We start from the raw sequence: 26,986 nt of genomic DNA, 5'->3' as shown, positions 1-26,986 counted from the left end.
CTTTCTCCTGCAGGCCAAGCTGGACAGGAACCGGAGGGAGCAGCTTCGCACCGGAGGAGGCCCTCCTCAGCTGCAGACACTGACGGACCTGGAGGAGCGAGTCCACCAGATTGTTGGAGGCCGGATGACTGCTCCTGTCACCACTGGAGCTGCCGACCCATTGTGCACAGCGATGGTAAGGTCATCACCTTTTTGAACTCTCTCCTTCCACTTCTTCCCCCGACCAGCATGCTTTTTCACTCTGGACCCATGTCAGAGCATTGCAGCACTCATGCATCCCTTGCTGCCACCCTGTCCTTTCGCTAAAGCCACTCTTCAACCTCCCTGCTTTCAGATGCTGCATCACCAGCTCGGGAGCCGGGCCCTCAAGCTGCCACTGCCACTGACTCCGGAGGCGATGAGCAGGAGGAAGCTGGACCATCCCTGCCACCCTCAGGCGAGCCAGCCCCTCTGCAGACTGGGGAGACTACTTCCCTGGAGGGGAGCGGGGGGAATGCTCTGAGGAGGAAGCAGTTCCAGGAACCAGTGGGCTGCAGCAACGCAAGGGGGGTAGGGAAGCTCGGGGGCCGTCTCCCCGGAGGGCGAGTCAGGCCGCGAGTGCTGCTGCACAGAGCACAGAAGAGGTGCGTGCCCTCGCAGAAATGAGCACCCAGGCTCGGCTCAGGCAAACTGAGCTCATGGCTGCAGTAGCAAGGATGCCTGAATCCATCGAGACACAGGCAAGGAGTGTCCAAGACTTCGGGGCAACACAGGCAAGGAGTGCGCAGGACCTCGGGGCAGCACAGGCTAGGAGTGCGCAGGACCTCGGGGCAGCACAGGCAAAGAGTGCGCAGGACTTCGGGGCAGCACTGGAAAGGACTGTCCAGGACTTCGGGGCATCACTGGAAAGGACTGTCCATGGCTTTGGGGCAGCACTGGAAAGGACTGTCCAGGGCTTGACCGAAGCAGTGGAAAGGACTGTCCCGGCCTTCAGCGAAGCACTGGAAAGGACTGTCCAGGGCTTCACCGAAGCACTGGCACCTGCCATGCCAGTGCTGAGTGCTGCCACGCAGACACTCGCTGGTCTCATGCAGACGCATATTGAGGCCACGCGACCAATGACTGCTGCCACCCTTGCTGGATCAGGCGGGATTACCCGGGGCCCTTGCAGCACCACAGCAGGGCCTCAATCTGTGGACCATCCAATTGCTGCGCATGCTGCGGTGCTGCCTCGTCAGAGTGCCAGTGTGTCGTTCGACCAGGGAGCTGCTGTCTGCTCTCAGGATGTCAGCATTCCTGATGCCACCGCTGGCACATCTCCACTGCAGCTGCCACCACCTGCAGGACAGACTGCTTCCACCCATTCACAGTTGGAGCAGTCAGCATCCGGGCCCTCCAAGGCCAGAGGTCGTCCAGGACATCCCTCAGGGGCATCTGTGCTTTCCGACAGCCAGCAGGCCTCCCCCAGCCTTGACGCAGCCACTGGGGTCCCATTACGGAGGAGCTGCAGGGAGGGAAGGGGCCAATCTCGCAAGAGAAGTAGATCACCATCAAGGGGGAAAGAGTAGAAGGTGCAGCTGAGACGTCTTTCTTGTAGAAATCAAGGCCGTGGATGCTGGTCTGAATGTTAGTAATGTTTTGGATAGACTCCCGGGTGTGCGAGCTACTTAAGTGTTAGTGTGTTAGTTTTGCTTTCTGTAGCCATTGCTTTGTCATGTTGGAAGGAAGCACATTTCGCAAAATAAACAACTTTTTTTATTCACATTGGCCATGTCTGATATTTACATTCACTGCCCTTCATAGGCTTTGGGTTATCCAGACGGTTCCCTTCCTCCTCATCGAATGGCACCAAGCATTCCATCAGAGGGGCCTAGAAGCGGCTTGTTATCAGCCTCTGACGGACGGCCCTTCCAGTTTGTACCTCCCTCCCGTCTTGGTCCTCCTCCTCATCCTCCTCCTCCTCCTCCGCTGGTGCTTCAATGGCTGGTGGCATTGGCTGGGTGCGTAGGATGGCGAGGTTATGCAGCATGCAACAGACTACGACGAAGTGGGAGACTCGCTCTGGTGAGTACTGCAAGGCACCTCCGGAATGGTCAAGACAGCGGAACCGCTGCTTCAGCACACCGATTGTGTGCTCCACAATGTTCCTCATAGCCTGATAGCTCGCATTGAAGCGCACTTCAGCAGGAGTGCTGGGCGAACGGAGCGGCGTCATCAGCCATGGGCACAGAGGATAGCCCTTGTCACCGAGAAGCCAGCCTCCTGGGTGAGCCGGGGCCTCGAATAGGTCTGCAACTGAAGTCTGGCGCAGCATGAAGGCATCGTGGCTGCTGCCAGGGAACTGCGCATTGACTGCGAGGATCAGCTGTCGGTGGTTACAGACCAGCTGAACATTCAAGGAATGGAACCCCTTGCGGTTGCGGAACTGCTCTGGATTCAAAACAGGCACCTGCAAAGCCACGTGCGCGCAGTCAATGGCGCCCTGCACCATGGAGAAGTCCACTATTGCTGCGAAGCCCTCTGCGCACTCCCGCTGCTTCTCCAGTGTCATAGGGAAGGAGATGTACTGCCGCCTCCATTTAAATAGGGCATCTGTTACTTGACGGATGCAGCAATGCACCGCAAATGCGACATGTTAGCAATGTCCCCAGTTGCGGCCTGGAAGGAGCCGCTCGCATAGAAATTCAGGGCAACAGTCATCTTGACAGCCTCCGACAGAGAGGTCCTGCACCTTATCTGAGGCTGCAGATCTGGCTGAAGCAGGTGGCACAGCTCAGTCACCACCTCCTTTCTGAAGCGCAGCCTTCTAAGACACTGCTCCTCTGGCATGTTCAAGTAACAGAACTGCTGTCGGAAAACCCTGGCAGCGTAAGGTCTGATGTGGCGACGTCTGTTGGCCCTCCTCCGTCTGGCCATTCCTGGCCCTCTCTCCCTGCGTCCCTGTGCCCTTTCCAGATGGTTCAGCAGGAGGACGTTCCCCTCCAATGCAGCCCCCATAGTAATAGCGCATTAAAAATTGTAAACGTTGTGAATGCTCACCAGCTGCAAGGTGATGGTCAGTAGGCTGAAGTTCCTCTGGCCAGTGCTGGCTCACTGGTGCAATGGCTCTCAGAGTGCAGCTCAGCAACTCTGTGAAAGTCTTGAGGAAGTTGTGCTCCCAAAATGGCTGCCGCTTTTATACCAGTGCAGTCCCCTTTAAAGAGTGCCCCCCTAGCCCAAGAGCGACTGGGGAACGTTCCAGGTAAGCAGTCCTTATTAGCGCCAGGCGGAACGGAGGGGCGCAACACTGAATTTCCGGTCCGGGGCGCCCAAAAGGCGTTGCACACTGAAATGACGTCATGATCTGCCTGCGCCTGCGAGCGGGCGCTAAGGTTTAGCGCCGGCGCAAAATGCCCACTCAATATGGGAGGAGGCGCTGGGTTCACTGCGCCTGGCCGAAAATTGGCTACCGCCCCACTTCTCGGCCTCTTTAGGCACTAATTGGAGGCGCTGCCAACCGAATTTCTCCCCTTTGGGGTGAAACTGACCTATCAGAGGGAGGTGGACAGTTACTTACGATGGAGGCCGGCAGAGGAGGCCTTATAACAGAAATAACCCAGAGCGGGACATTCAAGATTCAGAAGGAACACCGAAGGAACCAAGAGGGATTCAGAAGAAGACAGAGCAGGAGGAAGAATGAGCTGAGAAAACTGGCCAGTCTTTTTTCGACTTACAATTTCCCTGGACCAATCACCTAGAGATAAAGGAGTAAGTATGAAAGTCGGACATAAGCTTAGATGTTGTTAAAGGGTTAATTTTAATTACATTTATGTTGTTAAGGGGCTACTTTCCTGTACGTTTGAATTAATAAGTTGCAGGCATATTCATTGCTGAGAATTCTTTGAACTTATTGCCGAAGGTGCTTCTATGCACACTCGAATTTTGAGCTATATTGTGAATAAAGACCAAATTTATTGGTCACATCCTTGTCTGTTATTGTTAAGCTAATTCGTAATTCTTGAGGTCCGAACAGTAGCAAGAGAAAGACTTACAAACACACCTGTGAAGCACCTTGAGATGCTTTACTACCTTAAAAGCGCTATATAAATACAAGTTTTTGTTGTTATTGATAGGCTGTGAGAGTTGGGGTATTTACTTTGGTGAAGTGTAGGCTGAGAGGGGATTTGATTGATGTTTTTAAAATGATGAAGGGATTAGATGCAATGTGGTTATTTGAAATGGAAGGAATGGTAGGACTGAAGACCATGCCTACAGATACCAGATGTTATTAGTTGTCACAGTGTCATCACCCTCTGGAACAAACGTATGCAAATGTGGGTGAGTTTGGCGTCACTACAGTCCTTTAAAAGGGAACTTGACAAGTCCCTGAAAGAACATTGTCAGTTACAGGGAGTTGGTGGTTAGTTTAGGTTGTGATGTGTGTCTCCTGGAGCCTCAGGAAGTGGGAGAGGAATTGCCAGAGTTTTTTTCTTGAATTGGCCAGGTTTCTGTGTGTTCCAAGAGACAGCGTTACTAGGAGGCGGGAGGGCTGCGTACAAGGTTATACTCTACTGGATGGCACGAGCTTGATGGGCCTGATAGAAGCTACTTCCCCTTCCTTTTGTACATTTGTATGTGCAGACTGGAAATTGTCTCTGGGCCCTGCCTGGTGTGTGGCTCAGGGAGTTCACCCAGTCAGTAGCTGGGTCCACCTTCTCTTTCTTACTATGATCCGTGCACAAATCAGAAAGCACACAGTTAGTGAGTTTTCCTTCCACATTTATTTCCAAATGTTAAACTTCTCACATTTAAGTCATTGAAATAACGTGACTCGTAAAATATCCAAAAAATGACAAACACAAAAAGACCCTCTGGTCCATCCAGCGTGTCCCAAAAAACTGCGATGCCTTGTGCATCACAATATATAGACTCCCCACCCCGCCCGAGACCATGTCATTTCCTGGAAGAGGTGAGGAACAATTAAAAAACCCAGGCCAATTTGGGGTGAAAAATCTGGGAAATTCCTTTCCAACCCCCCTTAGGCAATCAAAACAAGTCCAGGAGACCACTCTAGCACTGATAAGGCCATGCAACACAAGGCAATTGCATTTCCATTTCTACTCAGCAGACACCACAGACCTCGGAGTTTGCTCTCCAACAATCTCCAGTCCAGCTCTGTACCAACATCCATTCCTCGAACCTGTCAGTGGGTTGTGCAGAGTTCCCACTTCTGTGTCATTACAGTTCGAAAAAAAAAACTCTCCATATTTTTTTTTAAAGTGCCAACTGTAACATCATTTAATTCATTGGGATCTGATCACGTTCCTTTAGGCCACGCTGTGCTCAGTGGATTGGAATTCAGTTACTGAGCCAGCAGTGATGAGATGAAACATCAGCTCCAAAATATTAACAGGCAGAATGGGGAAGAATGTGAACCTAATCATTGCGTTGCATCAGCACAATTTGCCTGGGGAAAATCTCTAAAGACATAACCTCCTCTTGACATTTTTTTAGAAGTTCTAACTTTGGAGGGCAGCCCACATGTTTTTCCCCTCCTTCCCTGGCTCCTGTGTAGTGTGAACATTTAGCACACCCCAGAACTTAGGTTGCTGACACACAAAGGTGTAATGTATATACCTTTAAGGGGGGAACTACTTTTTACAGCTCATGTATACTGTAGTACCGGCAGTGACCACACCTGTATATAGCACTGAGTAGTAATCTATACAGTTCAGTTCCAGAGTGAGCCACGTTGAGTAAACACCTGTTGTACCGTTCTCCTGCAGTCTTGTGTCTTACTACTGACAGACAAAACATTGGCGACGAGGCAAATTCGATCCTACCTACAACTCTGCATCACCTCCCAGGGATTCGTTCCTGGAGACCAGCAGATTGGCGGTCAAGGCCAGAGACACGGGCGTCGGCCACGGGCAACCGCCCAGTCATCCAGCAGAGACTCGAGAATTGTGGGGGAGGCTGTTGAGAGCCAGGCTTGGCTTTCCAGTCGTGGTGGTCCAGCGAAACAGGCTGGCAACAGGTAGTGCGCAGATCCTTCCCGGACAGCGGCGGGCTAGAGCCCGACCGAGCGGCACAGCAAAGGGCTGAGCAGCGTCGACAGGAGAGAGAGAGAGAGGGCAGAGCACACAGGGCGCAGCCGGTGTTCAGAGGCCGAGCAGCGTCAAGGAGAGCGGCGTTGGCAGCAGCGCAGGAGAAGCGCGCGAAACCTACAGGGTGCCGCCATTGCCACGAGGACCGCTGAGAGCGGCGTTGGCAGCAGCGGGGCAGGAAGGAAAGCGTGGGAGATGCCATTTTAAGCCACACCCAAAATGCCGAAGAGTGGCAGTATCACCGCATTTGACAATGAAGTCGAAGATTGGACTACATATGTCGAATGAATAGAGGTATACTGCAAGGCAAATGAGGTGTCAGATGACAAGAAAGCGCCGGTATTGTTAAATTTAATGGGTGCAAAGACGTATGGCTTATTATGAAATCTAGTAACCCCAGCGAAGCCAGTGGAAAAGAGTTTTGGAGACATAGTGACGATACTACAGGAACATTTAAACCCCACGCCGCTGCTGATAGCAGAAAGATTCAAGTTCCACAAACGGAACCAGCATAAGGATGAAAGCAATGCTGAATATTTAACAGAACTGCGCAAACTATCGAAACACTGCCAGTTTGGAACGGGACTGGCAGATACCTTAAGGGACAAGTTTGTGTGTGGGCTTCAAAGTGAAGGAACCCAGAAAAGGCTTTTATCTGAAAAGGACCTTACGCTGGAAAAGGCTTTCTGCATTGCAGTATCATATGAAGCAGCAGCACGGGGCGCTGCAGAGATACAACAGAGACCGCAAGATTATGGCACAAACGAAATGTCATACAGAACAGAGAAGTGCTATCGCTGCGGCAGAACAACACATGACCACAATGATTGCTGGTTCAAAGACAAAGTGTGCAGACAGTGTGGAAAAGTAGGACACATAGCACGAGTCTGCAGGTCGGGAAAGAAAACCAGCAACAAGAAATCTCCAAAAGAAAAGTACAAGAAGGTACATAAGGTGACGGAGAATAGTTCAGATGAACAAAAGAGTGATACCAACTCCAAAAACAGGGAGCTGAGTTGTCTGAAACTACATAATGTGATCAAAACGGAGGATCACTGAACCACTTGGGTCACTCTCAAGTTAGCAGATGTCCAGGTAAAAATGGAATTGGACACAGGATCAGCCCTAACAGTCATAAACCGACGGGACTACGAGCAGCTATTCTCACACATACCCTTGAGAGACACAAAAATTATTTTGAAGACGTACACGGGGCAAAAAGTCTACCCCAAAGGAAAAATAAGGGTGACCGTTATATATAACGGTAAGGAAACACCAAAACTAGACCTGTATGTATTGCAAGATGGAGGACCACCATTACTGGGACATGAATGGATCCGGAAAATACAGCTGGATTGACATTCCATACAAGCACTGACTGTGGCTGCCAAAAAGGATGACGGCGTCACACCTGGGCGACTGTCAAAGATCCTAACCGACGCGCAAGAAGTGTTCCAGCAAGGACTCGGAACACTAAAAGGCATGACAGCAACAATTAAAATCGAAGAAAACGCAAGCCCAAAATGTTTTAAGGCCAGACTGGTACCTTATGCGATCCGCCCAGCTGTCGAAGCAGAGCTGGGGAGTTTGGAACGTTCAGGAGTACTGTCCAAGGTAGACTGGAGCGAGTGGGCTACACCTATCGTCCCTGTGATGAAAAAGTCATTGAGTAGCACGCCTGGGGAACCAAGGAAGGTTCGCATCTGTGGGGACTTTAAGGTAACAGTGAACCCAGTCCTTCACACCATGCAATATTCACTTCCACGGATTGAAGGTATTTTCGCCTCGCTATCTGGAGGGAAATGCTTCACTAAGATTCATCTGGCCCAGGCGTATCTGCAAATGGAGATAGAAGAAGCATCAAAAAAATACCTCACAATCAACACGCATAAAGGTCTCTACCAATACAACCGGCTGGTATTCGGGGTAGCATCAGCTCCGGCTATTTGGCAAAGGGCAATGGAACAAGTCCTGCAAGGGATCCCAGGGACCCAGTGTTATTTGGACGACATCCTGGTCAGGGGCGAAAATGACAGTGATCACCTCGCCAACCTGGAGCAGGTGCTCACTAGATTGAAGTAATATGGGCTCCGAGCTAACCGCCCCCAAATGCGAGTTTTTTAAAAAACAGATCTCGTATTGTGGCCATGTTATCAATAATGAGGGGTTACATAAGTCCCCAGAAAAGATTGAGGCAGTAGTCAAGGCTCCAGCACCGGAAAACGTGTCACAACTGAGGTCGTTCCTCGGGCTGGTAAACTACTACCATAAGTTCTTGCCAGAACAGATTTGCTCCGATAACGGACCACAGCTTGTGTCCGAAGAGTTCCGGAAGTTTATGAAGAAGGATGGGGTAAGGCATTACACATCCGCCCCGTATCATCCAGCCACAAATGGATTGGCTGAGAGGTTCGTACAAACCTTTAAGAAGGCAATAAAGTCTATGTACAATGACAACATTCCGCTGCAGCATAAGGTGGACAATTTCCTGTTCGCCTACCGGAATGCGACACATGCAGTCACCAACCAGGCCCCGGCCATGATGTTCTTGAACCGAAGGTTAAGATCTCGCCTGGATTTGCTCAGACCAAACGTATGAAGAGATGTTGAGAGTAAGCAATTCCAGCACATCCATGAGAAGCCAACAAGGAGCTTCAATGTAGGGCAACCAGTCTTGGCCCACGACTACCGAACAGAGAAATGGCAGCCAGGAACGATATGCACACGGCAGGGCCCACTAATGTACACAGTGGACGTTGGGGAGAACATCGTGAGATGCCATGCTGACCAGATCCTAGAGTCACAGGAACAAGTCAACCCCATGCCTAGCCCATACGTACCTGGTGAGGAACCCGACGTACAGGTCGCATCTACCCCAGAAACAGTAGCATCGGAAGCTGATGACCCAACCGACGACAGGGTACCAGAATCGCCTCCGCACCAAGAGCGAGACACTCGGGAAAGGCGCTATCCAGAAAGGATCAGGAAGCCTCCCCAAAGACTGAATATATAAATGGACTATTTTCAGCTAACGTTGTATGTTAAAAGTGTTAATTGTAATTAGTTTGATATTTAATTGTTAAATGAGTGTTATGGTACTGTTAATCTAAAAGGGGAGGAATTGTAATGTATATACCTTTAAGGGGGGAACTACTTTTTACAGCTCATGTATACTGCAGTACCGGCAGTGACCACACCTGTATATAGCACTGAGTAGTAATCTGTACTGTTCAGTTCCAGAGTGAGCCACATTGAGTAAACACCTGTTGTACCGTTCTCCTGCAGTCTTGTGTCTTACTACTGACAGACACAACAAAAGGCAACTCAGAATGAGGAAAAGAAACATAACAAACACTCCCCACAAAGCCCAAGAGACCACTAGGTGGGTGGAAAGTGCTGTGTTACTTTTAAAGGGGCCTCACCCTGATAAAACAGTGCTTGGCAAACCCTTGGGCTTCATTTAGGTTACAATAACTTGATGCGCTAGAATGCAATAATAGGTTTCCACGTGGTTATGACCAGAAAACCGGGTCTATGGGCAATGGGCAGTGATGGGATTGTTTGCCTCCTACCAATAATGTTAAGTAGTTGCATAAATTTACAGCAATAGAGAACATGAGTAGGCCATTCAGCCCCTTGAGCCTGTTCCACTATTCAATTAGACCATGGCTGATCTGCATCTTAACTCCATTTACCTGTCTTGGTTCCATATCCCGTAATACCCTTACCTAACAATAATCAATGTTTTTTAAACATTTTCAATTGGCCTAGCCTCCACAGGATTTTGGGGGAGATATTTCCAGATTTACACTACCCTTTGTGTGAAGAAGTGTTTCCTGACATCACCCCTGAACGGCCTAGCTCTAATTTTCAGGTTGCCCCAGTCACCACTGGACTCCCCCGCCGAGGAAATAGTTTCTCTCTGTCTACTCTATCAAATCCTTTAATCATCCTAAACTCCTCAATTAGAGCACACTTAATCTTCTATACTCATGGGAATACAAGACTAGTCTATGCAACCTGTCCTCATAATTTAACCCTTAAGTCCTGGTATCATTCTGGCGAATCTGTGCTGCTCCCCGTTCAAGGCCAATATACCCTTGCTGAGGTGCGATGCCCGGAACTCTAGCTAGGGTCTAACCAGAGCGCTATACAACTGCAGCGTAACTTCCATCCATTTGTATTCCAGCCCCCTTGAGATGAAGGCTGACATTCCATCAGCTTTTTAAATTATTTTTGGAACTTGTCCACCAGTTCCTAGTTTCTCAGCACTTAGAAAATCTACGATCTAACTTTCTCGGGTCCAATGTGGGTGACTTCACATTTCCCCATGTTGAACTCCATCTGGCACAGTTCTGCCCACTCACTTAATCGATCAATGTCCCTTTGCACCTTTTCGCTCCAATCTACATTACTTGCTGTGCCACCTGACTTAGTGTCGTCCATAAACTTGGATAAACGGCTCTCTACTGCTTCATCCAAGTCATTGATAAATATAGTGAAAAGCTGAGGCCCCAGTACAGATCCCTGGGGAACATCACTTGTCACATCCCTCCAATAAGAGAACATTCCCTTTATCCCTACTCCCTGTCTCCGATCTCCCAACCAATTATCAACCCATGTCACAAGGTTACATCCAATTCCATGCACTCTATTTTCATTAATACTCTCCTGTGCGGAACCTTAACAGATGCCTTCTGGAAGTCCACATAGACAACATCCGTAGACATTCCCTGTCCGCCATGTTAGTGACCTCTTTTTACGAGATTAGTCAGATGTGACTAATACTTTTCACAAATCCATGCTGACTCTCTTTGACTACCTATGAGCGATGCCATCAAAGATCTATTAATGATAAGTAGTTGTATACATTTACAGAACAGGGAGTGAGCAGCAAGTCCAAGGGCTGAAAGCAGGTGGTCATTGAGGGACAAGAGTGAAGGCCCTGACAGTGGTGCCCACTAAACATCAGTAATCAGGCTTAAGGTCCCAGACTACCTATGTGCAACGCGTGGAAGATCTATTAATGACATTAAAATGAACTTCCACCCAACAGCACATCAATATTACTGAGTTTGTTAAACTGGTTGATGATATTTCCATTGTTCACGCTCCCTTCACAAAGTAAACCTGTTCAGATCTTCTACCCGACCACATTCACTCCTAGATAGATCAGCCAGTTAGTCACAGTCAGTGCAGCTCCCTTTCCTTCACTTAAATTGGTTGTACTGCCTCCTGTCTCAAATTTATACAGTTTACAAACCTATTGTGACATCAGATCTCACTGTGATGACTGATCTCATTGTGATGCGAAGTTTGAGGGTGAGGCTTGCACTGTGATGTCATGGTTTGACCCATCCAGTTAATGAAACAATGTTTGATAAACCCCTGGCTTTCATTTAGGTTACAATGACTTGATGTGCTAGAATGCAATAACAGGTTTGCACCTGGCTATGACCCAGAGAAGAGGATGAGCGGGCGATGGGCAATGATAGGATTGTTTGCCTCCGACCAATGATGTTCAGTAGTTGTATACATATACAGCATCAGGTAAAGGCCATTCAGACCCTCAAGCCCATTCCGTCATTTAAATAGATGATGGCTGATCTGCATCTTAAATCCATTTACCCACTGTTAGAAAATTGACCATTACTAGTTGACCATTTTCCCACCATATTGGACTGAATTAAAGTGGAATTATTGATGTTAACTAACCTATTAAATTGTGAAACCTAGACTTTCATTGTGGCCACAGTGAAGTTCTGGTTACTGTAATTTATGTGGAGTTCTCTAATTCCAGACCTGAGAGTGTCACATATAAAAATTTGCAGTTTTGAATTTCTTTAATATTTAATGATTTGTAGTGGATAAGGAGTTAATGTTGAATGTAATTGACGTGGTTTGGTGCCTCTAAAATTGTGGACGTTTGAGGTGATTCTGCTTGTTTAATCATCTTGGTTGTACTGGAATTTGATAGCTTTATGTAAACTGACAGCAGCCTTAGATTTTGTGATTGACTGTTGTCAGAAAAGTGACTGAGGAAAAAATGATCTGAGGATCTATTGCTATCTCTGTGCCAATAATCTGGAGACATCTTGTAATTGGGCTGGACTAACTAACTGAAAAGTGTGGTGTATGTGCCTTTAAGAGCAATTGTGGTGTATGTGCCTTTAAGAGCCCCAGGTGTGCGTAATGCCGGTAATTGCCACTTGGGCTATATAAGCCTGTGTATTGTGTATATCCTTTAGAACCCCCCCCAGACTTGCTTAGTAAATACCTATGAACCAACTCCTGTCTTCAGTGTCTTTATCTACACACGGACACGACAGTGGCGACAAAGTGGAAACGGACTTACCTACAATTCGGCAGCACCTCAAGGACATCGATTCCTCCAGCGTCCAGAAGACTCAAGGAAGTAATAGAAACTGTGGTTTCACCAGCTGGCCAAGCTGGTGGCAGGTACTACGCTAATCCTTCCTGGGCGTCAGGCTGGGGCTCCAGCGGCGGGCTCTACAGCTGAGACAGGCAGCGAAATCGGAGGCAAGCAATAACGGACTGGGAGGGTGCACTCGGGAGACGGCCGGCGCGGCAAGCAGGTCAGCGTTTAGACCTCCGTCGGGAACGAGTCTCCAACAGTGAATAAACGGAAACCACAGTAAAACAGCATTGTTATCGGTAGCAGCGGCGGGAAAGCGCAGGAAGCGCCATATCGTTGCTACAGAGAGAAAAAAAAAAAGCGCGGGAAGCGCCATATTTTTTTTGAAATGCCTAAGTCTGGCAATATTGATGCTTTTGATAACAAAACAGAGCCTAACTTTGGCAATATTGATGTTTTTGATAACAAGATAGAGGATTGGACCACATATGTAGAAAGAGTGGAGGTGTTTTGCACCGCAAATGGAATAGAAGATGAAAAAAAAGCTTCAGTGCTTCTGGATCTAATGGGCGCAGAAACATACAAGCAGTTACGCAACTTAATCACTCCAGCCGAACCGATGGACAAGAATTTTGAGGAGATTGTTGATACCCTACACTGCCAATTCGAGGCAGGACTGGCAGATTCTCTGCAAGACAAATTCATCTGTGATCCCCTAAGTGTAGAAACACAAAAAAAGGTATCTTCTGGAAAAGATTTAACACTGGACAAGGCTTTCAGTGCAATAGGAGCGGCAAAGATACAGCAAAGGCCACAGGACTTCGGCACCCATGAAATGACACGGGGTTTTGAGAGATGTTATCGCTGCGGCAGATCCAACCATGATCAGAGGGATTGCTGGTTCAAAGAAAAAGCATGCAGGCGATGCGGAAAGATGGGACACATTCCACGTGTATGCCGATCTGAAAATAAAAAATCCACTAACGGGAAAAGAATCAATAAGGAAAAGCACAGAAAGGTACAAATGATGATGGACAGTAGCTCCAAAGACCAGAAGAGCGATAGCGACTCCGGGAACAAGAGACTAAGCTCTCTCAAATTACATAATGTAATTGCCAATGAAGATTACCAGACCATTTGGGTTACCCTCATAATAGCAGGGCCCCAGTTAAAATGGAGCGAGATACAGGATCAGCTCTAACCGTAATAAATCGACGAGATTACGAGAGGCTATTTTCGCATATACCTCTAAAAGACACATCCATTATCTTAAAAACATATACGGGGCAGAAAGTATACCCCAAAGGAAAAATAAAGGTGCCTGTGGTATACAACGGCAAAGAAATACAAAAGTTGTATTTATACATTCTACAAGATGGTGGTCCACCGTTGTTGGGACGTGAATGGATAAGGAAGATACGTTTAGACTGGCACTCCATTCAGGCACTGACGGTGACCAGTAAGGAAAAAAACAATGATGACATCATACCTGAACGATTAAAAGACATCTTGGCCAACGCCAAAGAAGTGTTTCAAGAGAAACTAGGAACCTTGAAAGGCATCACCGCCTCAATAAAAGTGGAAGATGCAGCAATTCCAAAATTTTTTAAGGCAAGACCGGTGCCATACGCAATACGTCCGGCAGTCGAGGCAGAGCTGGAGAATTTGGAAAAGGCAGGCGTATTATCCAAAATAGATTGGAGCGAATGGGCAACACCCATCGTTCCAGTCATGAAAAAAGCATTGAAAAATAACTCTGAGGAACAGAGAAAAATTCGCATCTGTGGGGACTTTAAGGTGACTGTAAACCCGGTCCTTCACACGGTACAGTATCCTCTTCCGAGGATAGAAGATATTTTCGCCTCACTATCCGGAGGAAAACGTTTCACAAAAATTGACTTGGCACAGGCATATCTACAGATGGAGGTTGAGGAGACCTCTAAAAAGTATCTCACAATAAACACACACAAAGGCCTGTACCAGTACAATCGACTGGTTTTTGGAGTAGCATCAGCTCCAGCTATCTGGCAAAGAGCTATGGAGCAAGTCCTGCAAGGGATTCCGGGGACTCAGTGTTACCTAGACGACATCCTTATAACAGGAGAAAACGACAACGAGCACCTTGCCAATTTGGAGCAGGTGCTCACTAGGCTGAAAGAACGAGGCCTACGAGCAAATCGCCCCAAGTGCGAATCTTTCCAAAATCAGATATCATATTGTGGCCACATAATTAATAAGGAAGGGTTGCATAAGTCACCTGAAAAAATTGAAGCAGTTATAAAAGCCCCAGCACCTGAAAATGTTTCACAATTGAGGTCATTCCTGGGATTAATAAATTACTATCATAAATTTTTACCGAACTTATCAACTATTCTACACCCTCTTAATGATCTTCTACACACAGGAGTGATTTGGAAATGGAACGAAGACTGTAAACGTGCCTTCCATAAATGTAAAGACTTAATCACATCCGAGAAAGTTTTGGCTCATTACAACCCATCACTACCAATCAGACTGGCGTGCGATGCATCCCCTTACGGCACAGGAGCGGTATTGTCCCATAGATTCCCTGATGGCTCGGAACGGCCGATAGCTTTTGCGTCACGCTCATTGAACTCAGCTGAGCGTAACTATTCCCAGATAGACAGGGAAGCACTCAGCCTGGTATGGGGAGTGAAGAAATTCAACCATTACCTACACGGACAAAAATTTATCTTGCTGACTGACCATCAACCCCTCATCTCCATATTCAACCCTAAGAAAGGTGTCCCCATTATGACGGCACAAAGACTACAGAGGTGGTCCCTTTTTCTAGGGGCACACCAATACAACATTGAATACAAAGGGTCAAAACAGCATAGGAATGCTGACGGGTTATCGCGCCTGCCGTTGCCAACGATAGAAGAGGCACCTACAGTAGACCCAGTAGAGATATTCCACTCTACCATAGTGGAATGTCTACCGGTGACAAATTCTGCCATTGAAAGGGAGACCAGAAATGACCCTACTCTCTCACGGGTCTACGATTTAACAATGAAGGGATGGCCAGCACATGGCGAACCACTGTTGCCAGCATTCTCGCAAAGAAGAGAACAGCTGTCAGTGTGCCGAGGAACCTTGATGTGTGGATCCAGAGTGGTGATTCCACCCAAACTCCAGGATAAAGTGCTAAAGGAGCTTCACGAGGGGCATCTGGGTGGAGTGAAAATGAAGAACCTAGCTAGGGCGTTTATATGGTGGCCAGGTATCGATGGAGACATCGAAGACATGACCAAGAGCTGCCTAGGATGCCAGAAGGTCCAAAATGCTCCGCCACAGGCCCCTCTACATCCATGGGAGTGGCCCTCATCTCCCTGGCAAAGGGTGCACATCGACTTTGCTGGTCCATTTATGGACTCAATGTTCTTAATCGCAGTTGATGCACACTCCAAGTGGCCGGAGGTAATAAAGATGTCCTCCACCACCACGGAAAAAACCATCACAGTATTAAGGACCATATTTGCCAGGAATGGGCTGCCGGAACAGATATGTTCTGATAATGGACCGCAATTTGTGTCCGAAGAATTCAGAAAGTTCTTAAAGAACAATGGGGTAAAGCACTACACGTCCGCCCCATACCATCCCGCCACCAATGGATTGGCTGAAAGGTTTGTCCAGACCTTTAAGAAGGCCATAAAGGCCATGGGTAATGAAGACATAAAACTTCAGCACAAGGTGGATAACTTCTTATTTGCATATAGGAATGCAACACATATGGTTACCAACTAAACTCCCGCCATGATGTTCTACAATAGAAACCTAAGATGCCGGCTGGATTTGTTCAAGCCCAACATCCGAAGGGACGTGGAGAACCGGCAGTTTCAGGGCATGAATGAAAGGCCAACTAGGGCCTTCCAGATAGGCCAACCGGTTTTGGCCCGGGACTACCGTACCGAGAAATGGCAGCCTGGAACTATCTGCACACGACTAGGACCACTGATGTATACCGTGGACATTGGAGAAAGCATAATAAGGCGCCATGCTGACCAAATCATCAAGTCATCCGAAAAGGGACAACCTACACCACCACGCTATACATCTAACGATGAAGTAGAGATACCCATATCTACCTCCGATCCGGTGATACTGGAACCCGATGAGCCCGACACTGGCCTTCAAGCCGAATCAGCCTTACCAGAAGAACCTACTACACCACCAGAAACTACTACACCCCCGAGGCGTTATCCAGACCGAGTCAGGAAGCCTCCTGAGAGACTAACTTATAATTAATTAATACAGCAATGTATATTATTTTGCATATAACATGTAATTAATAATTACTTAAAATATGATGTACTAGTTAGCTAGAAGGGGAGGAATTGTGGTGTATGTGCCTTTAAGAGCAATTGTGGTGTATGTGCATTTAAGAGCCCCAGGTGTGCGTAATGCCGGTAATTGCCACTTGGGCTATATAAGCCTGTGTATTGTGTATATCCTTTAAAACCCCCCCCAGACTTGCTTAGTAAATACCTATGAACCAACTCCTGTCTTCAGTGTCTTTATCTACACATGGACACTACAAAAAGTTCATAAAACGAGGGGGTTTCTAAACCTCTTAAATCAATGTTAAATGCGTAAAAACAATTGGAGTTCAATTTGAAAAAATGCCGTCTTCCCTGAGAATTTTTTAAAAGTTAATTGTAATGTTATGAATAATTTCTTCTGTTTTAAGATTTTCAATTCCTAAGGATTAAAAAAAAAAGTTGGATTGGATCTTTGTGCAAGTTTTAAAGGTACAAAGAGTTTGGGAAAAAAAAAGTTAAATGAAATTTGATTCTTTTTCGTTCGGCAACATTTTTTTTTAAGTGTGTGAAGTGACACAAGTGCCTGCATCTGAAAATATCTTCTTATACACATGCAAAGAAGTTAATCATTCCCACTGACAGCTGTTTTTAATTTGTTAAGCAATAACTTTCTATTGCTGAATGTGAACACATATTGGGTATTATTAAATTTTAAGCGAGAAAAATTGGGTGGCGCCCCTTTGGGGGGCTAATTTAAGCACCCCAAAAAAGTTAGCGCCCCTCCGCCGTAAATTCAGCAGTAATGCACTAAGCAGGAGGTGGGGCGCTACTGGAAAGCGTTTCACCTCCTGCTTGGGGTGCTACTACTGAATTTCACAGCGCTACGTGCCGTCACGCATGTTGCAGGCCTCCTCCCCTGCTGGACCACCGCGGGAGCGGGATGCTGTGAAAACAGCTTGGCACTCAAGAGGAGTGCAGGGCTGAGTGATCATGCTGGCACCCCATGTAAAAAAGTGAAAGGGAGCAGGTGCTGGCAGTCGGCCAAAATTAAAATGGCCACCCGACACCCGCCCTTTAAATAGCTCCGCCGCCGCTGCAAAAACGCCCACCTAATCCTATCGGACATATCGATGGTGATAGGCCAGAGGGCGCAAGGGAAGTGTAAGGCCCGGGCGCAAGCAGGGCACAAGCGGGCGCTGCGCACGGCGATGATATCATCCCCAGCAGTGTAGGGCACTACTGGCTACCGCTGCCGCTAACCTCCTGCTGAATTTCATGGGAGGCGTTAGTGGCACGGCACCTGGGCGCTAGGGGCACACTAACAAGAGGCACAAACCAACTCAATTTTGCCCCCTAAGTTTCTTATTCTGAGTGGGTATTTCCCCAGGGTGACTGAAGGAAATCATGAATTGACAAATTAACCCCTTGGGCTCTCACGAAGAGCCGCAATGGATTCTCTGTTTTTCTTTTCTTTATACAGGAGTCCATGGTTTTTAGGACCGCATGAATGTTGATGGCGTAGGATTACAGAGAGTCCTTCTATGACATAAATATGGCTTCACAGAGTTTATGAAGCAACCTTTGGAAAAATGTTGGTGCAGCAAGTGATCCAGCAGTTTTAAGAATTTTAAAACTTATCTGCAGGTATCAAATGTCACAGTGTGGTGATGATTTGGACTAAAGGCTTTGCCTTAACCTATTCTATCTTCTGTGACAGAGTGCTCAAGGGAAATGCGGGTGGAAATATGGGAGTTACTTCCTAAAGTAATTGCAAGCATTTCTGTCTCTAATGTAAAACCACCATGACTGGGCAGCATTTTTTTCTGAAATTGGAATTTATATAAAGATAAATTGATGTAAGTTGCTGTTTCAAGCACTCAAGAAGGGAAAATTTGGCTGAAGTTTAAGGGGATAATCATTTTTTTTTTTAAAAAGAGTGCAGTCTAGGTGGTTCCTGAGCAGTGCTGTGTATCACTAAAGAAAGTTTTGGTGGAAATAAACTTGAACAAGTCCCAATCAGTGCGACAATACCGCTCTTCGGATTTGGATAATTTTGAAATGATAAAATGGACTCAGGCAAATAACGCAGGTTATTTTGGCAAATAAAAAGTCCAAGAAGTGGTTTGGTTAAGTTAAATAAATAAACAAAATGTGTTCCTCCAGGGCTCATGAATTAAATGGTAATTACTGGGATGTGTAAAATTGAATGAGAGGAAGTGTTTCGCGATATCAGATAGAAACAGCAAAATTGCAACACCAAATGAGATTTTTTCTAAAATCATTTTTGTAGGTGATACTTGAATTGGAATCAACCCAAAGGGATTAGGGAATAAAAGTGTGAGTACATCTATGAGCAAAATAAATCCCCTGGGCGAATTCACCAAAATATATCAATCTGGTATCAATATACATGCCAATGAAAGTCAGGAAAGTGTAGGTGGGAATAATTAATTGATAGTTTTCTCTTAGAGATATTTGTGTCATTGCCTATACTGAACATATAAGAAACTGTGGGGGAGAAATTGGGTGAGTAGCGCCACCTGTTAGCGCCTAAAGAGGCAGTCAGTGGCTGTAGCGCCACTGGCTGCGCCTACCGCGATTTTCAGCAGGGGCGCTAATGGTGGCGTCAGCCTTTTGCGCTGCGCCGCCACCGATGATGTCATTGGTGTGCGCAGTGCCCCATTCGCGCCCCGATCGCGATATTTGGTAGCGAACGGCGCTGTAGCGCCGTTCGCTACCCGCGCCCAGTTCACGGGGCCTTGCTGCGCCGGCAGAGGCGCAAGTTAAGGTGGAGGTGCGGGGCGGCTGCTTTTTCGGCGGCCGCCTGCCAGCACCTCCGTCCCCGGCCTCCTGGTCCCACCCCCGCGGCATTGCCGGCTGTTTCCCGAAAGCCCGGAACTTCTCCTTGGTGCCGGGCTCTTTTGCCGGCACTCGCGATCGGGACTCGCGCTGTTGCAGGCCCCTCCCCCTTAACAGTGGGAGGAAGGCCTGCAGTACCGCAGCGTGTCATGCCGCAGTGTGTGGCGCTGCTGCACGTAGCACTGCGAAATTCACTTTCAGCGCCCTAAGAGGGACGCGGAGCGCCTCGAGCCGCGCCCCGTCTCCCTCTAGGGGCACTCAACTGAATTTGCGGCGATCACTAATGTGGCGATCGCAGCGCAAATTCCAGCGCCCAGGCGAACTTTGCGCCGCTTGGGCGCCTCAGACCAATTTATAGGCCTGCATCTGATAGCCTGGCCACTATCCAATACATCGGGACAATGCAGGTGGAAATGACCAAAGAGCTCCAGATCCCCATCCCCACCGACCTGTTGATGAAATGACCTGAAAGCCCAAGAATGGCTTGGATTGGATGTCATGTGTGGCATGATATTGGGTGTATATATGTGTGCAAATGTGATATGCTTTTATGAGGCAACTAGCATATGCAAATACATAACTATTAACTGAAGAACGGGTCTCAGACATGCTCAGTTACTTGACAACAGCATAACATGAAATGGTTAATGTGGCTCAGGAGAGTGAGAAACATTGTTAATTAGGGCACTGACACATGCTCCATAGAGAAAGCAACCTTTATTATGGAACAATCAGGATAGAGTTAAACACGCTGGTGAGGGATATAGAATTTGGATTTACAAAATTCAGGGATGGGTTCCTTTGAGTCAACAATGAAATTGTTCAGAATAGAATGACATCTCTTGAGGAGGGATGGGCATCTATTGAAGAGAGAAATCAGACCTTCATGGAAGTCCTTCTGAGTAGGACTGCCATTGCAGATATGGGTCCCCATGGCCCCCCTGATGTGAGTAAGGTGCTCTCCAGCCACTTGCAGGCACTGAGGGGGACCTGACCCATGAGAGGGAGGTTGGTGGCAGACCTCAAGGAAGTAAGGGCTCCTCTCCAAGCGCTCACACTTCCATGCAACTGCAGAGCCCTCGGTCAGAGCCCCACTGGCATCCACACCCAAGTGAGATAGACATCTCAAAATCTGCACAGCCGCAGGAGCAGCAGACTGTTGACGAGCCCTCACAGGCTCACAACCCCAGAGGATGCCCGCCAAAGATGTCGAGACAGGAGCAGCAGGAAAGTGAGCAAGGGGCCTCCACATCTGCTGAAGCCACAGGGAAGGCACCACGTAGGAGCACGCGTAAGAGGAAAATTCTGCACAAATAGTCACAATAGTCACTTGGGTGCAATTTTGTGTTTATTGTAAAAATGCCATCACGTCGTTATTGAACATAAAAATTCTGATGGCAAATGTTGCAGTTGTGGCATCTGTCATTTTGCTATTGGGACTTCCACATTGAGGCCTTAGGAATACTTGCAACTGTCAGTATGGTGGTCAGAGTGCGAGGAATCCTCTGGTTCTTGGCCATTGTCAAAGCTCTGGTAAGAAGCAGCGAGGCAAAAGTGTTTGATTGACTAGGCTAAGCAAATCTGGCCAGGATGAGTGCGTTCCTTGCATCCCAGGCAGCAATGTTCTGGTTGATGGGCCTCAGCAAGATATTCGTTTTTGTACTCCTCCTCCTCCTCCTCCTCCTCAGCTGAGGAGGATATGTGAGGAGCCACTTGGTCCTCAGGAATCTGCAAGCCACGACGCTGTGCCATGTTGTGAAGTGCACAGCAAACCACGACGATTCTGAAGAACCTGGCTGCTGAGTACTGTAGGGCCCCACCTGATCTATCCAGGCATCTGAAGCGCATCTTCAGCAAACCGATGGTTTGCTCGATAATGGATCTGGTGGAAATATGGCTGGAGTTGTAGCACTCCTCAGCTTCATTGGCTGGCCTCCTCAATGGCGTCATTAGCCACGTCCTTAGGGGATAGCCCTTGTCTCCAAGTAGCCATCCGTTAAGTTGGTCTGGCAGACTGAATAGCGGAGGCACACTAGACTGGCACAGTATGAAGGAGTCATGGCAACTGCCAGGGTACATGGCACAAACATGCAAAATTTCCTTCTTGTGGTCATACACCAGCTGAACATTGAGGGAGTGGAAGCCCTTGCGGTTGACAAAAATACCTGGATTGCGATGGGGTGCCCTAAGGGCCACATGTATGCAGTCAACAATGTAATGATATCAGCAAATAGAGATGGTATTTGCCTGTTCGATTATGATGCCTTAATAGCATGTTTGCATGTATTGATTGCTTGTGCCTGACCAGCAGAGGGCATGTGACCGAGAGAAGCAAGGCAGTTAGTTTGGTTTCAGTTTCATTCTAGATGCATCACTAGCATCGTGTCTCCTGTAAAGCTGTATAAAGAGTTGAACAGACTTTAGATTAAAAGACATTCTCTTTCATAAATGTCTCATCATTGAACCCACAAAGAAATCAATACATGGTGTCAGAAGTGATTGAAAGAGATGAAGAGGAAAAATCTGAAGTTAAATCAGCTCTCCACAGATTAGCAAGCCAAAAGAGAACATCTTTGCTTACCATTAGAGAATAGCTAACGAAGTGAAAAATGGAAGGTTTACTCCCACCGGCGACGCTTCAGTTGACAGGTAATGCGGCTGAAAAATGGAGGAGATTCAAACAACGTTTGGGGTTGTATTTATCAGCAATCGGAGCTGACGAGAAAAGTAATAAAAAGAAATCGTCACTGTTCTTACATGTCGTGGGTGATGAAGCGCTGGAGGTGTATAATAACTTCACATTTGCTGCTAATGGAGACAAAATGAAGCTAGATAAAATAATGGAACAGTTTGAGGCCTACTGCATAACTAAACATAACGTGACATTTGAGAGGCACAGATTTTTCACATGTGTACAGAAAACGGGTGAGACTATTGATCAGTATGTGACTGAACTGAGAAACAGGAGCAAATCGTGTGAATTTGGGGGACTGACAGACTCGCTGATGAAAGACAGACTGGTGTGTGGTATTCCAGATAATGGACTAAAGGAAAGACTGCTAAGAGAGCAAGATCTAGACCTGGGAAAAGCCATAGCACTGTGTAGGGCTACAGAGACTGTGAAGTTGCAGGCAAAGGAGCTGTTCAGTGATAGTAGCTGCAACGTGGATGCAGTGAGAATGAACGGACACAAACCATTTAACAAAAAGAGCGCCAATGTGAAAAAAGAGGCGTGGCCAGCGAACGAAAATGAAAGGGACAATCGAAAGACATGTAGTCGATGCGGTACACAGCATCCACCAGAAAAGTGTCCAGCATATGGTAAAACATGCAATAGTTGCAACAACAACAACCATTATGCCCGTTGCTGCAAGAACCAAGTGCAACAAAGCAAGGTCCATGCAGTAGATGAAAGCGACATAGAGGAGTTCTATGTAGATGTTGTGTCTGAAAACAAAAAAGAAGAAAGAGACTGGATGTTGACACTAAAAGTGAATGACATACACATTCCATTTAAATTGGATACTGGAGCACAAGTTAATGTGATATCAGAGACTGATTTTAAGAAAATTAGACCCAGACCAAAGATACATGGAATAAAAGTGAAAGTGCCAGGATACTCAGGTACTGATATACCAGTGAAAGGAAGATGCGTTGTCAAAGTAACACACAAGGACAGAGAGCACACGCTAGCATTAATCGTGGTGCCAAAGGATGTGCAAGCCATACTAGGTTTAAAAGCCTGTGAGAGACTGAACCTGGTAAAGAGAGTCCTCGTTGTGGAAAGCGAAGGAGAGACAGTCTATGATGAACTCATGAAAGAGTACAACGACCTATTTAAGGGTCTAGGCTGCATTCCAGGAGAACACACGATCAGAGTAGATAAAAGTATGACACCGGTCATACATCCATGCAGAAAAGTCCCATTTGCTCTTCAAAAGCAACTGAAGGCAGAGTTGGACAGGATGGAAAGCCTGAACGTGATTCAGAAGATAGATGAGCCAACTCAGTGGGTGAGTTCCCTCGTTGTAGTGGACAAAAAGAATGGAAAGCTCAGAATTTGCCTGGATCCAAGAGATCTAAACAGAGCAATAAAGAGAGAGCACTTCAAGCTTCCTACACATGAGGAAATCATGGCACAGTTTGCAAATGCAAAGTATTTCAGCAAGTTAGATGCATCATCAGGATTTTGGCAGATGAAATTGGACGAAGCAAGTTCAAGACTGTGCACGTTCAACAGTCCATTTGGCAGATACAGATTCCTAAGGTTACCATTTGGCATTGCCTCAGCTCCTGAAGTGTATCACAAAACTATCCATATGATCTATGAGCACCTGGAGGGAGTTGATACATCAATGGATGACATCATAGTATGGGGAACCACAAGAACTGAGCATGACGAGAGACTGAAAAAAGTGCTGGAAGCAACAAGGAAAACAAACCTGAAGCTGAATAGAGAGAAATGCCAGCTCGGGGTGACAGAACTGACATTCGTGGGAGATATCCTTAGCAGTGAGGGCATCAGACCAGATCCCAGAAAGGTGTCTGCCATTGAGAATATGCCAAAGCCACAATGCAAAAAGGAAGTGCAGAGGTTTAATGGAATGATCAACTGCATGGGTAAATTCATATCCAACCTCTCAGAAAAGATGGTGCCACTGAGAAGGCTAACTGAAAAGAACATAGAATGGGAATGGAATCATGAGCATGAGAAGTCATGGAGCGATCTAAAGAAACTGCTCACAGAGGAACCAGTTCTGAGGTTTTATGACCCAGCGAGACCCATCAAGATATCATCAGATGCATCACAGAGTGGGCTCGGTGCCATTCTTCTGCAACAATATGACTACTGGCAACCTATTGCATATGCATCGCGCTCAATGACAGACGCGGAGACGCGATATGCTCAAATAGAAAAGGAGCTGCTCAGCATCACATACGCCTGTGAAAGATTTCACCAGTTTGTGGCAGGACAAGCAATCAGTGTAGAGACTGACCATAAGCCCTTGATTGCATTGTTCCAAAAGCCACTAAATAGCTGTCCGCTTAGAATACAAAGGATGATGATCAGGCTGCAACGCTATACACTGAATGTTGCGTACACACCGGGTAAACTGATGTATACAGCAGACACGTTGTCCAGAGCTGTTGACCCAAGTGAGCCCGCAAACACCACAATGGATGAAAAAGTGAACACCTACGTGGACATGATCACAAGTGCACTGCCCATAGCAGATGCAAAAATGGAGCTCATAAAGACTGAGACAAACAAAGATGAAACAATGAGACGACTGAGAAAAAGCATCTTGGATGGATGGCCCAACATGAAGCAAGACTGCTCACCTGACATGGCAGAGTACTGGAACTGCAGGGTGGAACTATCAGTGGTCGAAGACATCATCTACAAAGGAAGTAAAATAGTTATCCCAAAGAGTCTGATAAAAGAGATGTTAAAAAAGATCCATGGAGGACATCTGGGAATCGAAAAGTGTAAGAAAAGAGCACGAGAGGTGATGTACTGGCCACGAATCAACCAAGATGTGACAAATGAGGTGTCAAACTGCACAATATGCCTGAAATATCGAGCAAGCAATCCGGTAGAACCAGTAAAGCCACACCCAGCGCCAGACAGACCTTAGCAGAAGGTAGGCGCTGACCTATTCGTATGTCAAGGGAAGGACTATCTTGTAGTCACAGACTATTACTCCCTGTATCCAGAGGTTTGTAGACTGTACACCACCACTGCAGATGCTGTGATAACATGTATGAAAGCCATATTCTCCAGACATGGCGTGGCAAGCGAGGTCTTCACAGACAACGGACCCCAGTTTTACAATGCAAGTTTCCGACACATTGCCAAAGAGTGGGACTTTGTCCACACAACGTCAAGTCCTCACTTTCCACAGTCCAATGGTCTAGTGGAAAAATCGGTCCAGACAGTGAAAAGACTGATGTACAAGGCAAAAGACAGTGGAACTGACTTCTACCAGAGCATGCTTGTATACCGCACAACGCCGCTCGAGTGTGGTATGTCACCAGCCCAACTCCTTATGGGACGTCGGCTAAGGTGAAACCTACCCATCCCGGAGAACCTCCTGAAAACAAAAGCGAGGGAGAAAGTGAGGAAGTTCAAAGAACAACAGAAAGAAAAGCAAAAGTACTACTATGACAGAGGAACACAAAACCTACCTGAACTCCACACTGGTGACCAAGTAAGGTTCAAAGACAAAACAAACACATGGACTCAGAAGGGAACTGTCCTGAGTGAAGTTCAGCCAAGATCATACACCATTCAGACAGATGAGGGTGCTGTTCTGAGAAGAAATCATCGAGATCTTCTCATGGGACCAGCCACAGCAGGTCAAGAGACTGATACTGTTGAACAACCTGATCACACAGCTGAGAACAAATCATCTGAGGCAACAACTCAGATTCAAGGACAATCAATCAGAAAATCCTCAAGACATGTGAAGCCTCCTGAGAGACTCATTGAGCAAATTTAAGGACTATTGTTATAGAAGGAAGTAATGTTATCTTATTCTTTCTTCAAGTTCTAGTGTATTGACATATTTCATGTGAACACACAAAGCAAGGTTAAAAAACCTTGATCATGATAATGATAATATAAGTTCATTAAGTGTTACAGTTAAAATGCAGATTAATACAAAGAAAACATGTCGTTAGTTAAAAGTAAAATACTTTTGTTTTAAGAAAAGGAGATGTAATGATATCAGCAAATAGAGATGGTATTTGCCTGTTCGATTATGGTGCCTTAATAGCATGTTTGCATGTATTGATTGCTTGTGCCTGATCAGCAGAGGGCATGTGACCGAGAGAAGCAAGGCAGTTAGTTTGGTTTCAGTTTCGTTCTAGATGCATCACTAGCATCGTGTCTCCTGTAGAGCTGTATAAAGAGTTGAACAGACTTTAGATTAAAATTCATTCTCTTTCATAAATGTTTCATCATTGAACCCACAAAGAAATCAATACAAACGATGCCCTGCACCCTTGGAAAGCCTGCCAGATTAGCTAATCCAACCGCTCGCGCCGTGACACTTGCTCGATCCTTGGTGAAATGGATGATTGTCGCAAGGGCAATGAGGGCATCGGTTACCTGTGTGATGCAAGTGTGTGCGGCCGCCTGGGAGATGCCGCTGATGTCTGCTGCTGATCCCTGGAATGAGCCTGAGGCAAAAAAGTTGATTGCGGTGGTGACTTTGATGGCCACTGGTAACGCTTGCCCACCTGGTCCTCTGGGCAGCAGGTCTTGCTGTAGCATTGCGCAGATGTCAGTCACTACGTCTCGCGAAAGTCAGAGCCGCCTTTGGCACTGCTGCTCAGACATGTTGAGGTAGCTGACCCTGCGTCTGTAGACCCTGTTTGGGGGGGATCTCCTGCGCCGA

The sequence above is a fragment of the Somniosus microcephalus genome, chromosome 23 (genome assembly GCF_052327205.1).
Source record: "Somniosus microcephalus isolate GS21.2 chromosome 23, FLI_Smic_1.0, whole genome shotgun sequence".
Lineage (NCBI taxonomy): Eukaryota > Metazoa > Chordata > Chondrichthyes > Squaliformes > Somniosidae > Somniosus > Somniosus microcephalus.
Note: the sequence above shows the minus strand (reverse complement) of the source record.